Source organism: Musca autumnalis, unplaced genomic scaffold (genome assembly GCF_047663935.1).
Source record: "Musca autumnalis isolate F117 unplaced genomic scaffold, ASM4766393v1 scaffold_3, whole genome shotgun sequence".
NCBI classification, from domain to species: Eukaryota; Metazoa; Arthropoda; class Insecta; order Diptera; family Muscidae; genus Musca; species Musca autumnalis.
This window is the reverse complement of record NW_027411866.1, coordinates 230,510,262-230,527,181: the sequence shown is the minus strand read 5'-3', so window position 1 is coordinate 230,527,181 and position 16,920 is coordinate 230,510,262. Positions and strand designations below refer to the sequence as shown.

General features: G+C 37.2%; 1 protein-coding gene across 4 annotated transcripts in view; it reads left to right on the top strand.

Moving 5' to 3' along the window:
* The window catches only part of goe (endothelin converting enzyme 1), a 309,104-nt gene that overhangs the window by 72,844 nt on the left and 219,340 nt on the right, over positions 1-16,920 (top strand). The gene's annotated exons all lie outside the window — the stretch shown is intronic.

The window sequence follows — 16,920 nt, the reverse complement described above, 5'->3', positions numbered from 1 at the left end:
TTTGGAAAGGCAGAATGTCTTCTTATATAAGAAGTATAAGAATGCCAGAAGGTATTCTTGTGGAAAGTCTGAAGGTATTCTTATAGAAGAAACAAGTAAAAAAGTATCAGTCGGCTTTGCCGACGGAGATATACCCTCAGCCTGTGTATATTGAAACAATTTTTTCCAAAACACGCATGTATTTAGGGGGTTTTAAAAATTTTGGGCGTTTGAACCGACAAAAATGTTGATAAGGATTAATGATCAAAAGTTTTGCGGAGGAGATACTAAAAGGAATGGATCGACATTGACCGTTATGGAAATGGATCTCCAGCCACAACATATGGTGCCAAAGGGGGTTTTCACACTATACGGGCTGTTTGCTCAAGAAGTATGGACTTGCCCCTAAAAAACTTTTACCATCGTAATTGAGGCAGCGAATGCAAGTTGCTTCAACAAAAATCAATGTGATTCGTTATTAGGTCATAAAGTGAACTTATCCGAAATTTTGTGTGGGAGGTACCGGATGGAGTCGACAAATATAGTCCATATTTGAACCTGATCTATATCTGGTAGATATATTAGGATGTGTAAGGTATAGACCAATTCGGCCACTCCCTTCAAGAGTTACCGTACGAACAATTTTTCCGAAAATTTTTGAACTTTTGTGCGGGGAGGTAACTGAATGAGTGGACCGATATGGCTTATCTTCAAACTTAAACTATGTTTGGGCAAAATATTACTAAGGAAAAATTTTGGACCGAATCGGCAGATCCGTTCGAGAGTTATCTTGCGCTCCAACCACCTCACACGGTGTCATAGGGTTTTTTTTTGCAACTTTCATGCTATTTTCTCAGGAAGTATGGACTTGCCCCTGATAAAACTTGTACCGTCGTATGGAGGGCAGTGAATACAAGTTGCTACAACAAAAATCAAAGCGATTCGAGAGATGGCCCTAAAATGAACTTTTCCGAAATTTTGTGTGGGAGGTACCCGATGGAGTGGACCTATTGAGACCATATTGGAACCCCATACTACTCAGGTAGAAAGTTTTCGCTATACAAAGTATGGACCAAATCGGTCACTCCTTTCAAGAGTTATCGTGCGCACAAACTTTCCGAACATTTCAGAACTTTTGTGGGGGAGGTACCGGAAGGAGTGGACCGATGTAGGTCATCTTCGAACTTAAACTAAGTTTGGGCAGAATATTTCGAAAGCCAAAATTTGAACCGAATCGGTTCATCCGTTCGAGAGTTATCGTGCGCTCCAGCCAGCAGGACAGACAGACAGACGGACAGAGAGACGGACGGACATGGCTAGATCGACTCAAAATTGTCTGAAACAAATTTCGTCCAAACATACTTGGGGTCTAAGACCATTATTTCGATAAGGCACATTTTCATCGTATCAAAGTGTATATACCCTCCTTAGCCTAAAGGCTGAGGGTATAAAGAGGTTTTCTTATAGAATGTCTTCCTATAGAAGAACACAAGATGTTCTCATAGGAGAACACAAAATATTCTCATAGAAGACCACAATGTCTTCTTATAGAAGATCACAAGGTCTTCCTATAAAATACTACATAAAATGACCACACTGTCTTGCCTTTTTATATAGCAGAACGGAAGAAAGCCTAAAGGTTTTCTTACAGAAGGACAGAAGGTCTTCTTATGAAAGGTCAAGAGATCCTCTTGTGGGCGACCAGAAGATCTTCTTACAGAAGAACACAAGGTCTTCTTTGTAGAAAACCACAAGGTCTTCTTATAGAATATCACAAAGTCTTCCTATAGAACCCTATATAAAATGACCACAAAGTGTTCTTATATCAGAACTGAAGGTTTTCTTATCGAAGACCAAAAGGTCTTCTTACAGAAGGCCAGAAGGGTTTCTTATAAAATGTCAGGTGGTCTTCTTATGGTGTTATTCTTATAGAAAACCAGAAGGTCTTCCTGTAGAGGGCCAGACGATGTTATTATAGAAGACATGAAGGTATTTTTATTGAAGGCCACAAGTTCTTCTTACTGAAGATCAGAAATTCTTTGTATAGAAGACCAGAAGGCCCTCCTAGAGAATGCCAGAAGATCTTCTTATAGAAAGCCAAAAGATATTCTAGAAGGCCGGAAGGTATTTTTACAGAAGACCAGAAGATCTTCTTATAGAAGGCCATAATGTCTTCGTATAGAAAGCTGGAAGGTCTTTGTATAGGAGTCCTGAAGTTCTTCACCTTATAGAAGACCACCAGGTCTTCGTCCCATAGCACGCCACCTCAGTTGAAGTCTTCTATAGAATATATGACCTCAGTTGAGGTCTTCTATAGAATATATGACCTCAGTTGAGGTCTTCTATAGAATATATGACCTCAGTTGAGGTCTTCTATAGAATAGATGACCTCAGTTGAGGTCTTCTATAGAATAGATGACCTCAGTTGAGGTCTTCTATAGAATAGATGACCTCAGTTGAGGTCTTGACCTCAGTTGAGGTCTTCTATAGAATAGTTGACCTCAGTTGAGGTCTTCTATAGAATAGTTGACCTCAGTTGAGGTCTTCTATAGAATAGTTGACCTCAGTTGAGGTCTTCTATAGAATAGATGACCTCAGTTGAGGTCCTCAGTTGAGGTCTTCTATAGAATATATGACCTCAGTTGAAGTCTTCTATAGAATAGATGACTTCAGTTGAGGTCTTCTATAGAATAGATGACCTCAGTTGAGGTCTTCTATAGAATAGATGACCTCAGTTGAGGTCTTCTATAGAATAGATGACCTCAGTTGAGGTCTTCTATAGAATAGATGACCTCAGTTGAGGTCTTCTATAGAATAGATGACCTCAGTTGAGGTCTTCTATAGAATAGATGACCTCAGTTGAGGTCTTCTATAGAATAGATGACCTCAGTTGAGGTCTTCTATAGAATAGATGACCTCAGTTGAGGTCTTCTATAGAATAGATGAAATCAGTTGAGGTCTTCTATAGAATAGATGACCTCAGTTGAGGTCTTCTATAGAATAGATGACCTCAGTTGAGGTCTTCTAAAGAATAGATGACCTCAGTTGAGGTCTTCTATAGAATAGACGACCACAGTTGTGGTCTTGTAAAGAATAGATGACCTCAGTTGAGGTCTTCTATAGAATAGATGACCTCAGTTGAGGTCTTCTATAGAATAGATGACCTCAGTTGAGGTCTTCTATAGAATAGATGACCTCAGTTGAGGTCTTCTATAGAATAGATGACCTCAGTTGAGGTCTTCTATAGAATAGATGACCTCAGTTGAGGTCTTCTATAGAATAGATGACCTCAGTTGAGGTCTTCTATAGAATAGATGACCTCAGTTGAGGTCTTCTATAGAATAGACGACCTCAGTTGAGGTCTTCTATAGAATAGATGACCTCAGTTGAGGTCTTCTATAGAATAGATGACCTCAGTTGAGGTCTTCTATAGAATAGATGACCTCAGTTGAGGTCTTCTATAGAATAGATGACCTCAGTTGAGGTCTTCTATAGAATAGATGACCTCAGTTGAGGTCTTCTATAGAATAGATGACCTCAGTTGAGGTCTTCTATAGAATAGATGACCTCAGTTGAGGTCTTCTATAGAATAGATGACCTCAGTTGAGGTCTTCTATAGAATAGATGACCTCAGTTGAGGTCTTCTATAGAATAGATGACCTCAGTTGAGGTCTTCTATAGAATAGATGACCTCAGTTGAGGTCTTCTATAGAATAGATGACCTCAGTTGAGGTCTTCTATAGAATAGATGACCTCAGTTGAGGTCTTCTATAGAATAGATGACCTCAGTTGAGGTCTTCTATAGAATAGATGACCTCAGTTGAGGTCTTCTATAGAATAGATGACCTCAGTTGAGGTCTTCTATAGAATAGATGACCTCAGTTGAGGTCTTCTATAGAATAGATGACCTCAGTTGAGGTCTTCTATAGAATAGATGACCTCAGTTGAGGTCTTCTATAGAATAGATGACCTCAGTTGAGGTCTTCTATAGAATAGATGACCTCAGTTGAGGTCTTCTATAGAATAGATGACCTCAGTTGAGGTCTTCTATAGAATAGATGACCTCAGTTGAGGTCTTCTATAGAATAGATGACCTCAGTTGAGGTCTTCTATAGAATAGATGACCTCAGTTGAGGTCTTCTATAGAATAGATGACCTCAGTTGAGGTCTTCTATAGAATAGATGACCTCAGTTGAGGTCTTCTATAGAATAGATGACCTCAGTTGAGGTCTTCTATAGAATAGATGACCTCAGTTGAGGTCTTCTATAGAATAGATGACCTCAGTTGAGGTCTTCTATAGAATAGATGACCTCAGTTGAGGTCTTCTATAGAATAGATGACCTCAGTTGAGGTCTTCTATAGAATAGATGACCTCAGTTGAGGTCTTCTATAGAATAGATGACCTCAGTTGAGGTCTTCTATAGAATAGATGACCTCAGTTGAGGTCTTCTATAGAATAGATGACCTCAGTTGAGGTCTTCTATAGAATAGATGACCTCAGTTGAGGTCTTCTATAGAATAGATGACCTCAGTTGAGGTCTTCTATAGAATAGGACTACAAACTTGCTTCTTATAAAACACCACCAAATCTGACAGGTCTTCTTTAAAGAGAATTTCTTAAATTTTAATATTTTATTTTAATTCTTTGTGCAGGGTATCTTAACATTTGACTCTTATCAACTGTTACCAACTACCTGCTACCATCCGATGATTTATTATAACTTTTCATTTCATTCGGCCTATCTATGATTTTGTTGTTGTAGTTGTTTGTATTACTTTTTTTTTTTTTGATAATTTTGTTGTTTGCTTAATTTTTCTTCTTCTGCTAATCTGAAAAAAGGTTATGCTATCATGAAGATGACCTTAATGTGTAAAATCAAACAATCAACAATAATTTATAATAAACTTGATAAAATATTTGTATGTATGTACTAACACCTTAGTATTATATCAGCTATAAAATCAGCTGTTTTAGGTTGCAAAAATACAAATTGCTATAACACTCATTGATCTGATAATCTGATATGTGAATTGCATTTGTGAATAAAGTCAAAATATAGTTTTATAATAATAGGTGTGTTCCATGTTATATTGATTAACTAAAACATTAGAACCGAGTTGCCAAATGCGGGTCAATAAATTACACGGTGCGCCTTAACTAATTTTAAATGGAAGGTGCTTACACCTGGGAAGTTTTTGCAGATTCTGAAACTACAATGCTCATAGATGAGAAATATCAAGAAACAAAAAAATCGACGGAGGGATTTTTAAATAAATCGCGATTTAAGTTCACATTTTTAGGGGTTTTTTAGGTTTTCACGATCTTGCTTGAAAACCGTGAGTCTTATGTAAAATTCTCCACAAGATTGGCCTTTATGATGTTTTCGTAGGTTTTACCTTTTTTGAGATATAGAAGTTGAAATTGAGACAATGCACTGACTGTATCGCCTCCTTATAAAAAATATCATGCTCAGTGCGCCTTAACTAATCTTTGATGAAAATGGCTTACACAAGGAAAGATTGCTATTTAAATAATAAATATGATATGGTATAGGAATTTACCCTCGGAGTCTACTCCGAAGTCGGAGTCAGAGCCGTAGTCGTGAAAAAACCTGGAGTGGGGGTAGGAGTCGAGTCAAAAATACCTCAACTACGAAAGCCTGGTTGCGGCACAGCAGGTAGAAAAGTTTTACATGGTATAACTTAGGAAACGTTGCATCTTAAGCACAGGGGTATTTTTGTCACTGTTAATGTACCTGGCCTATGAGTCGACCCGGGTATACATTGTGCAAAGTGGTTGTGCTTAAATTTGCACTACGGTTGCTCCCATTACAATATCAAACATTGGACCAAATATGTTACTTGCGATGAGACACTTTTCTATTGTCTAAAGTCTATATATCCTCCTTGGCCATAAAGCTGAGGGTATAAACAGCGCAAATTTTCCGAATAAATAAATCGCTGGTCGTTGTACCAGTTTGGATGTTGTAAACACATTCGATGTTGTACCAGTTTTCCGACCAATTTTAATGTTGTAAAACATCCACTTAAAAGCGTTAACTCTAAAAACTATTAATAATGTTGAAGTTTTTTTTTATTTTTAGTCTTGCTTTATTTGATATTCAATTTAAAAGACAATTCATCAACCGGCGGATTCGTAGAAGATACATAGAAATGAAGATAAGAAATTAAAACAATTTCTTGGCATATTGTGAGCTTTATTGTTGTTGTTTTTTTAAATTCAAATTAAAAAAAAAAAAACAGTAGACCCTAATCAATATTTTATGTAAAATAGACAACATTAAGCAAAAACCTTAAACAAACATATTAACGGAGTTTTTTTATTTGAAATAATAAATCGATGCGTTTTTTTCTTAGTAGTTTTTTTTTTTTAATATAAAAAAGTTTGTTGCCCTTTTTGATTATTAAAATTCAATGTCATATCTATGCCTGTTCAAAGCAGTTATTTTGTTATAACAACAGATGAATGAATGAATTTTTGCTAACTTCGTACAAAATATGTAATGATGGGAAATTGATTTTTTGGCGATTTTGACCTTCATGATTTTGTATGGATTTTATTTGTTTACAATTTTTGTTCTGTTCAATAATTCATGTCATTATTTTAAGATTTTAATACAGTGATTCGCTTCTAAAACATTCCGAGTTTTTGGAAATTCTACTTTCTTTTAACATTATTTGTGAGAAAATCCGCTCACAATACTTCAACATTTAGCTTAAGTGCAGTTTAAAGGCTGTCTAATGATCGTTTTGAAATTGTCACCTAGTGATCCTGTTTACAGCTATTTTATATTTATCGTAGACAACTTTATGGTTCCTGACATAATGGTATAATAGCTCTAAATCCCACTATAACCAACAAATAAGTACACCCTGAGAAAAAATGATTACATACATGGTAAGCTGACCACATTCGGTGTCAACAGTGTAGCAACACCGTTTATAGTCGAGTTGAACACACCGTTGTCAGTTTGATTTTATATCCTCCACCACAAACTGTATTAAAGTAACCTTAAACAATTAGTTTCCTTTCGTTTGTGAACGTGCCAAGCTCTTCCTCTACGTTAAGGTTTTTTGCTTGGATCATCTTAACTGATGATAATCAATTTATATTGATACATTTGTGAGGTCCAAAATACAATGTTACATCCACTTCAGAAGGAAAATATGGAATACCTCTTGTAAAGAGCTTATCACATGCCGCGTCATCGGCGTTCTTTCCAAAACATGGACTAATATTTACATTTTCCAGGGCTAGGCTAAAACCCGGATATACGTGGATAGTTTTTAGCGAGTAAGTTTCATATCTTCTAGGAAAACAATTGGAATAGGAATTGCAATTAACAACCAATTCAGTGGAAAAATGTGACTGGAATCTTCAACAAGTAAAAAAGTATCAGTCGGCTCTGAGATATACCCTCAGCCTGTGTGGATTGAATACTTTTTTCCCAAGAACAAATATCTTATGTATTCGGGGGGTTTTCAAAATGTTGGGCGTATGCACCGACAAAAGTATGTATAGGATTAAAGCTCAAAAATTTGCGGGGATATCGATAGATATAATATCGCTGTAAACAAGGCCACTAGGAAAACCTTCGTAAAAATGTCCAAAGGATCCTCGAACCACACAAAACTGTTGAACATTTGTGTGGGTGGTACCACAAGGATTGGACAGGTAGGGCCCAAATTTGAACACAAACTAAGTTTCGACAATATTTAGAGATCCAAAGTTTGAACCAAATCGGTTGCTACGTCTGTGAGAAATCGCGCGTACCATTTTAGCGAATATTTTCGAACGTTTGTGGGGGAGGTTCCGGAAGGAGTGGACCTATGAGCACCACATTCGAATTTCATTTAATATTCGAAGAAATATTACAATACCCAAGTGTGGACGAACGCAGTATTCGGTTCGAGCTCTCCACCCACTACATATGGTGCCATAGGGGTATATTACAACTTTCGGGCTGTTTTCTTCAACAAAAATTAAAGTGATTCGAGAGCAGGTCTTAAAGTGAATTTATCCAAAATTTTGTGTGGGAGGTACCCGAATGAGTCTACAAATATAGTCCATATTCGAACCTAATCTATATCTGGTAGATGTGTAAAGTATAGACAAAATCGCTTACTCCAATCCAGAGTTATCGCGCGCACAATTTTCCGAACATTTTTGAACTTTTTTGGGGGAGGTACCTGAAGGTTTGGACCGATATGGCTTAACTTAAACTAAGTTTGCACAAAATATTACGAAGGCCACATTTTGGACCGACTCAGTAGATCCGTTCGAGAGTTATCTTGCGCTTCAACCACTACACACGGTGTCATAGGGGTTTTTTTTGCACCTTTAAGTCTAGTTTCTTAGGAAGTGTGGATTTGCCCCTAATGAAACTTGTACCTTCGATAGGGGGGCAGTGAATACAAGTTGCTACAACAAAAATCAAAGCGATTCTAGAGCAGGTCCTAAACTGAACTTTTCCGAAATTTTGTGTGGGAGGTACCCGAAGGGGTGTACCGATTGAGTCCATATTTGAACCTCATATTACTCTGGTAGAAAGTTTTCCCTATACAAAGTATAGACCAAATCGGTCACTGCCTTCAAGAGTTATCGTGCGCACAAACTTTCCGAACATTTTCATTTTTAGACCCCAAGTATGTATGGATGAAATCCGTTTCAGACAATTGGAGTCAATTTAGCAATGTCAGCCCGTCTATTTGTCTGACTGGCTGGTGCGAACGATAACTCTCGAACGGATGAACCGATTTGGTCCAAAATTTGACCCTCGTAATATTTTGTTCAAACTTAGTTTAAGTTCGAAGATGGACCATATCGGTTCACTCCTTCAGGTTTCTCCCCTACAAAAGTTCGAAAATGTTCGGAAAAATTGAGCGAGCGGTAACTCTTAAAGGTAGTAACCGATTTGGTCCATACTTTATACATCGTGAAATTTCTACGAGACATATATGAGGTTCCAATATGGACTATATCGGTCCACTCCTTCAGGTACCTCCACACAAAATTCCGGAAAAGTTCAGTTTAGGACCTGCTCTCGAATCGTTTTGGTTTTTGTTGTTTCATCAGTCCATACTTCCTGAGAAAATAGCCTGAAAGGTACAAACAAACCCCTATGACACCGTGTGTAGTGGTTGTAGCGCAAGATAACACTCAAGCGGATATGCCGATTCGGTCCAAAATTTGGGCTTCGTAATATTTTTTCCAGTTTAAGTTCGAAGATATAAAATATCGGTCCATTCCTGCAGGTACCTCCTCCCCCACAAAAGTTCAAAAATGTTCGAAAAAATTGTGCGCACGATAACTGTTGATGGGTGTGTCCGATTTGGTTCATACTTTACTAAGATGTAAAAAACCCCTATGGCACCCTGTATAATAGCTCTTAATCCCACGGTAACCAAAAAAAGTACACCCTGAGAAAAAATGATTATATACATGGTAAGCTGGCCACATTCGGTGTCAAAAGTGTAGCAACACCGTTTATGGTCGAATTCAATTTTTCAATTCGACAATGAGCGATATGTATTCAAAAATCGGCTCCATATTTATGTATTTTAAAATGTCTTTATGCTTAAGATCGCCTCATACTTTTCTTGTGTAGCTTGACCCCATATACGGTGCGCCTTACCTAAATTTAAATGAAAGGTGTTTACACCTGGGAAGTTTTTGCGGTTTCTGAAACTACAATGTTCATAGCATTTTTAGGGTTTTTTTAGGTTTTCACGATTTTGCTTGGAAACCGCAAGACCTGTCGAAATGGGATTAAAGAAAATGTTGTAGCAGTGAAAATTTTCTACAAGATTCACCTTAATGGTATTTTCGAAGGTATTACCATTTTTGAGATATAGAAGTTCAAATTGGGACAATGTACTGACTTTATACCCCCCTATAAAACAACTTTGAATGAAACCCGCTTACACCTGGTAAGTTTTCGCGGATTCTGAAACAGCAATGTTCATAGATGAGAAAAATCCAAAAACAAGACAAAATCGCTGGAAGGATTTTTAAATAAATCGCGGTCAAACTTCTCATTTTTATACCCTACACCACTATGTGGGGAGGGTTTTGGCCAAAAAGTTTGTAACGCATCGAAATAATGGTCGTAGACCCATACTTATATATATCAAAATGAATGTCTCGGCGAGCTGAGTCGATCTGGCTATGTGTGTCCGTCCGTCAGTCCGTCCGTCCGACCGTCTGTCCGTCTGTCCATCTAAACTTTGTAATCACGCTACAGGTCGCAATTTTAATCGGATCGTCACGAAATTTTGGATGTTGATGGGGGTCCCGGAGGGGAAGAAGCCTATTGATTTTGGTGATGGTCGGATAATATTTAGGGGTCGGAATGGGCAAAAAACTTATGTGGATAAAAAGACAACGTTTTTTCCAAAGCGAATATCTCAGCTTCTGTATGGGGTATACCAAAAGCAAAACCTGTCAATGAAAGTAGAAAAGATTACCTTTCTAAAGATGTAAAGTAGGTTCTTGTACGTGATCCAACAACGGAGATATAACAATAGTCGCAAATAAAGCCCAAATTTTTATTTTTGCGATTTTTATTATATTGACGAATATCACAGTTGTAGTTGTAAACTTTAAAAAAGCAAAGCCTGACTATGAAAGTAGAAGATCCCGTCTTTACAATGATGCAAACTAGGTCGGCGTAGGTAAACAAATGACGGAGATATCGCAATAGTCGGTAATACATCCCATTTTTCTATTTTTTTTGGAAATCACGCTACATGTCGCAATTTTGATTGGATCGTCACGAAAATTTGAGGGTTAATGGGGGTCTCGCAAATGAAGAAGCCTATTGATTTTGATGATGGTCGGATAATATTCAGGGGTCGGAATGAGCAAACACTTATTTGGAGAAAGGTCAACGTTTTATTCCAAAGCCAATATCTCTGTTTCTTTAAGAGGTATATCTAAAGGAAAGTAGAAAATATCACCTTTACAACGATGTAAAGTAGGTTGCCGTAGCTGCTCAAACAACAGAGATATCGCAATAGTCGGTAATACATCTTATTTTCTGATTTGTTTGTAATCAAGCTACAGGTCGGAATTTTGATCGGATCGCCACGAATTTTTTGGGAGTCGATGCGGGTCCCACAGGGCAAAAAGCCTATTTAGTTTGGTGATGGTCAGATAATAATCAGTAGTCGGAATAAGCGAAAAGCTTATGTGGAGGAAAGTCAACGTTTTTTTTTTCTTATGCGAATATCTCCGCTTTTGGTTGGAGTATTCCAAAAGGAATACCCGTCAATGGAAGAAGAAAAGATCTCGTTTATATTAATGCAAAGTATGTTGGCGTAAGTGAGCAAACCGAGATATTGCAAAATTCAGTAATAAACCCAATTTTTCAATTTTTTTGTAATCACGCTACAAGTTGGAATTTTGATCGCATAGTGATGAAATTTTGGTGGTAGATGGGGGCCCCACAGAGTCCAACGGAAAAGAAGAAGAAAATATCCTTACATTGGTGTAAAGCAGGTTGGCGAAGGTAGTCAAACAAGGGAGATATCACAATAGTCGGTAATGCACCCAATTCTTCCATTTTTTGCAATCAAGCTACAGGTCGTAATTTTGATCGGATGGTCACGAAATTTTGGTTGCTTATGGGGGTCCCAGAGAGAAAGAGGCATATTATTTTTGTGGCAGGCGGATTATATTCCCTAAAAGAAATGTTTACCAGTGCAAAGCATATGCACAGGAGTAGTGGTGTAGGGTATCACATGGTCGGCCCCATCCCGACTATAGCCTTTGCTCACTTGTTATGTTTATTTTCGTTTTCGCAATTTTGCTTGAAAACCGAAAGTCCTATCGAAATGAGCCTAAAGAAAATTTTGTACCTGTAAAAATTCTCCAGAGGATTGACCGTTATGATTTGTTCCTAGGGTTTGTCATTTTTGAGATATAGAAGTTTAGGTCACATTTTTAGGGTTTTTTGTTGGGTATTTACGATTTGTTTGAAAACGGCAAGTCTTATCGAAATGGGACTGGAGAAAATCTTTTAGTTGTGAACATTCTCTATAAGATTGGTTTTCGTAATTTTTTGAGATATATAAGTTAAAGTTGGGAAATTGCAGTCATGATCTAGTTTATAAGGAGACGATACATCCAGTAAATGTTCAAAATTGAACTTCTATATCTCAAAAATGGTAATACCTACGAAAACATCATAATGGACAATCTTGTAGAGAAATTTCTCTGCTACAGCACTTTCCTTAGTCCCATTTGAAAATGCCTCCGGCGATTTTTTGTTTTTTTGATTTTTCTCATCTATCAACATTGTAGTTTCAGAAACCGCAAAAACTTACCAGGTGTAAGCACCTTTCACTTAAATTTTGTTAAGGCGCACCGTGCTTATTTTTTGACTAGTTTCTATTATTAATGCATTTTATTCCACAATGCGTTCTTTGACTTTCTAGCTAGTCTAAAACCCGGAGATACATGGATAGTCTTTAGCGAGTAAGTTTCCTATCTTCTAGGAACACAAAATTCCAATTAAAAAACAATTCAGTAGAAAAGTGTGACTGGAAGCTTCAAAAAATCTTAAAACGGGGCTATACCAAAACAGATTGTATGATTTTTTTGCAAGGGATGTTTTGTACCGTTTATGATATTTTGTATTCCAACTTTCAGCAATTTCGGTGGGATATTGAGGTCATAACCTTCAAAACGACGAAAATCGAAAGGTACCTATATCGACAACTATCAGGTGGAAAATGTAATATCCCCTACGAGTACTAAATGCCAAATTTCAGTCGTTTTGTTTGATATTGAGGCCACAATCTTCAAAATACCGAAAATCGGGAGTTACCCTTCTATGGGGTCCATATGCAAATATGAACCTACAGCGACAAATTTCTGATGCAAAGTGTATACCACCAACGAAGAAAAAATACCAAATTTCAGCCGTTTCGATTGTGCCTCCCGACCGATGCCTATTTCCATAGTAAGTCGAATTTTCATGAAATTGTAAAAAAAAACACCAATTTCCTATACAAATATACGGTAATGGATTTTGGCACTTTATTATTATTTTTATTTATTTATTTATTATTATATTAACTTGTAGTAAATACAATGTTAATAAGACATAGCACGGGCTACAATGGCCATCAGATAACCAACAAAGTTATTAATTTTAAAGAAATGCTTAGAAATAAAATAAATTTATTTTCGAATATAATCCTGGCGCTAAGTGTTTAATAAAGACCACCAAGATTGTTATAAAAGTATCTATGGTTTACAAAATTTGAACAGATAAAACTTGACATGGTTCATGTATATTAAGTATATTAACAAGTTATTATAGGTTATATGATTATCACCGTAGATATGGTGATTATTAAGTTTAGTTGTTTATAATTAACTTAATTTTGTATAAATGCCTCAAAGTATGCAATGACGTTAACGGTATTTTTTTAAAATTCACCACTACAATCCATTAATAAATAACAAGCTGTTTTTACAAAACTAAATCAAAAAAACTAAGCTTATGCTGAATTACTTTACAAATAAATATTAATAAAATGAATTCTAAAACCAAAGTGTAATATCCAAAATTAACTTACAATTGCATATTGATATTTGGCTACATTTTTTTAGTCCCAGATTCGATCACCTAATATCGTCGTAATATTTGTTGAATAGTATTAATATTTGAATGAAGCATTTACTGAAAACCATTTAGGTATTTTAAAAAGTGATTATGGTCTGTGTGCGAGGCCCCAAATCATTGCAGGCCCATAAAAAGGTGCATGAGTATGGGCAAAACGTTAATCTTGTATCACGTTGTGGTGCATAAATAAATGGTTATTAATTCTTTGAAATCTTTTAAAAAAGGGCTGTTTCAATATGTGGTTAGCTTCTTTTCGTTATTGGACATCTTGAGGGTATATCGACCATATCGACTGTACAAATTCCACATATTTTGTGTATTTTACATTCTGACCCCTTATTAACCCACTTAGTGCTGAGATTTTTTTGCGTGAAAACTTACAATTTTATATGAAAGTGATATTTATGAGGCTTTTTAAGCATTTTTACAAAATAATTTTTTCTCTAAAACTTATAGTTTTCCTGTAATCAAGCCTTCTTTTAAAAATGCCGAAAATTTGGAAGGGTAATATCTGTGTATTCGTACATGACAACCCCTTGGTTTTTGATTAAGGAAATACTTTAACTATATTCCTAAAAATCCAGGACATCATATTTCAATTTTTCATCAAAAGTCGATGAATTGCTTGCGTTAGGCCAATTGTGTGAGAATGCATTGACCAAATGAAGCCTTATAAGCGTAGAAAGATAGATAACTGATAATACTATAACAAAATGCAAAAAACCACACAAAAGTATGCGAAAATACCCGAGTTTTACCTCAATTTTTGCAACCATTTTTGTGGCGTTTAAACGACCAGTGGCTTTAAGTGGGTTAAGCTACTTATTGAATATGAAGTAGTTTTAATATCTGTTTTTAATTATTTTTTCTTTTTTTCTTTCAGGTAAGTTCTTGCATTAAATTCGATCAAGTGGATACTTTGTAAGTATTGATTTATTTGCTTAGTTGGGTATAATAGATGTTCGTTCTAGCTGGCAAACCTAAGGTATATAGATTGTTTAATATACACAATTTGTTACGTTTCTTTCGAACCGTTTGGTTAGCTGGTTAACACGATAACTCTTCAAGGGAGTAACCGATCTATATGAGTTCACACGATCAGTCTACACCTTCTGGCACCTCCGTTAGTCATTTTGTAACCCACTACAAAGTAATCTAAACAAAAATAACTACTTATATTACTCCTTACTAAGTTATGAATACGGTGGCACAGACAGGGTTTCAGAGTCGGAGTCGAGCATTTTTACTGGAGTCGGAGTCTGAGTCGTTAAAAATATCTCGACTCCGACTCCGCGCAAATTTTTTTCTACGTTATAGAAATATAACATTAAATTCGGCACACCAATATTTTTTCAAAAGTCATTATTTACTTTGAAAGAAAGCTATAAGAAAACATACATATAAACGGTATATTATACTAAGCTAGAGGACAACTCACAGGATATTTACTATTTTCTGAAGTCTTCTCTTACTTACTTAGCTGGCCCATTACAGAACAATTGTTCCATAGGCCGAACTAAGAAAAGATCTCCATTTCTTTCTGCTTGTGCTTCGCACTCTGGGATACCGCGCCTTTTCATTTCTTCATCCACTTGTTTGCGCCATTTATTCCTTGGCCTGCCAATTCTGCGTGCACCGCCAAGCGGTCGGTATTTATACGCCTTTTTAGCGGGTTCATCTTAGCTCATTCTTATGATATGGCCTAGCCAACGCAATCGCTGCATACGTTTAACTATATTGATGTCGTTGTATAGCAGATACAGCTCGTGGTTCATGGGACGTCGAGATTGACCGTCAACGCAGATTGGTCCGTAGATCTTTCGAAAAACTGTTCTCTAAACACACCAAACACTGCCATGTCTGGGTGGTATCAGTGTTTTGTAGAGCGTTATTTTCGTCTGACGAGACGTGTCTTCGTCTTTAAACTTCTTACTTAAACCAAAGTAGCATCCGTTGGACAATACAATTCTTTTTTTTTATTTCAAAACTGATGTCGTTTGTTGTGTTTACGGAGGTGCCTAGGTAGACGAAGTCTTAAACTACCTCAAAATTATAGGAACCAACTTCCACAGTTGGTCCGAGCTCAGGGGATGCATTGCGCGTCGAAACCATCAACTTTGTTTTCTCGCCGTTTACCGCCAGACCCACTTTAGCAGATTCTCCTTCGACCTTCATAAAGGTATCAATTACTTCTTTAACGGATCTATATCATTAGCATAATGATGTCTATATCATTAGCATAAGCAAGTGGCTATTGGTGTGGATTGTGCCACTTCTTTTGACGTTTGCCTCTTGTATAACCTTTTCCAGCAGGATGTTGAAGAGATCACACGAAAGGCTGTCTCCTTGCCTGTAACCTCTTTTGGTACAAAAACTCTTCGAAGAGGTTCTTTATTTTCCTGTTTTAACTGAGGACCTCGGGTCAATTAAAGTCATTTTACAAAGCCGGATGAGCTTTGCGGGGATACCGCATTCAGACATGGCACGCAGCGGGGTTTCGAAGGCTGCTTTATAATCGACAAAAAGGTGTTAGGTGTAGATAAATTTCTGGTCAATGGTGGACTTACCAGGTCTAAAGCCGCATTGGTATGGTCTAATTATCTTGTTGGCCATAGGCTTTAGTCGTTCGCACAATATCCCTGACACGATCTTGTAGGCAATAGGGAGTAGACTTATACCCCTATAGTTAGAGCATACAGTCTTATCTCCTTTCTTGTGGACGGGGTACAGTATACTCAGGTTCCAATCGTCGGGTACTCTTCTTCCTGCCAGATGGTGCTAACTAGCTGATGAATACACCTTATCAGCGTGTCGCCTCCGGTTTTGAACAGCTCGGCTGGTAAGCCATCGGCTCCTGCTACCTTATTATTCTTCAGCCGATTTATTGCTGTCTTTACCTTATCTTGGCTGGGCGGTATACATTCACCTCCTCCTCTCTCCTTTTCTCCGGATATCTCTGTCGTGCGCTACGCGTTGCTACGGATTGTAAAGTAGCCCTATATGCATCATTTTTCTCTTCAGTAGCAGCACGACACTCCTGATCATACCATGGATTCCTTGGTGGTCTCTGGTATCCCAGTATGGATTTTGCGGCTGTTTGCATGGAGTGATTATGAGGGATGAGGAGTGCTTTGATTAAGCAATTGGGCCAGTTAAGTGGAATATGCTGTGGCTATATGTTGTGATTGCAGCTTACCGATGTCCAACTTTCATGTTGTGTCTGTTCGTACTTTGTTTGCTACGTTTAACCGGGTGCGTACCATTGCTGCAACAAGATAGTGATCC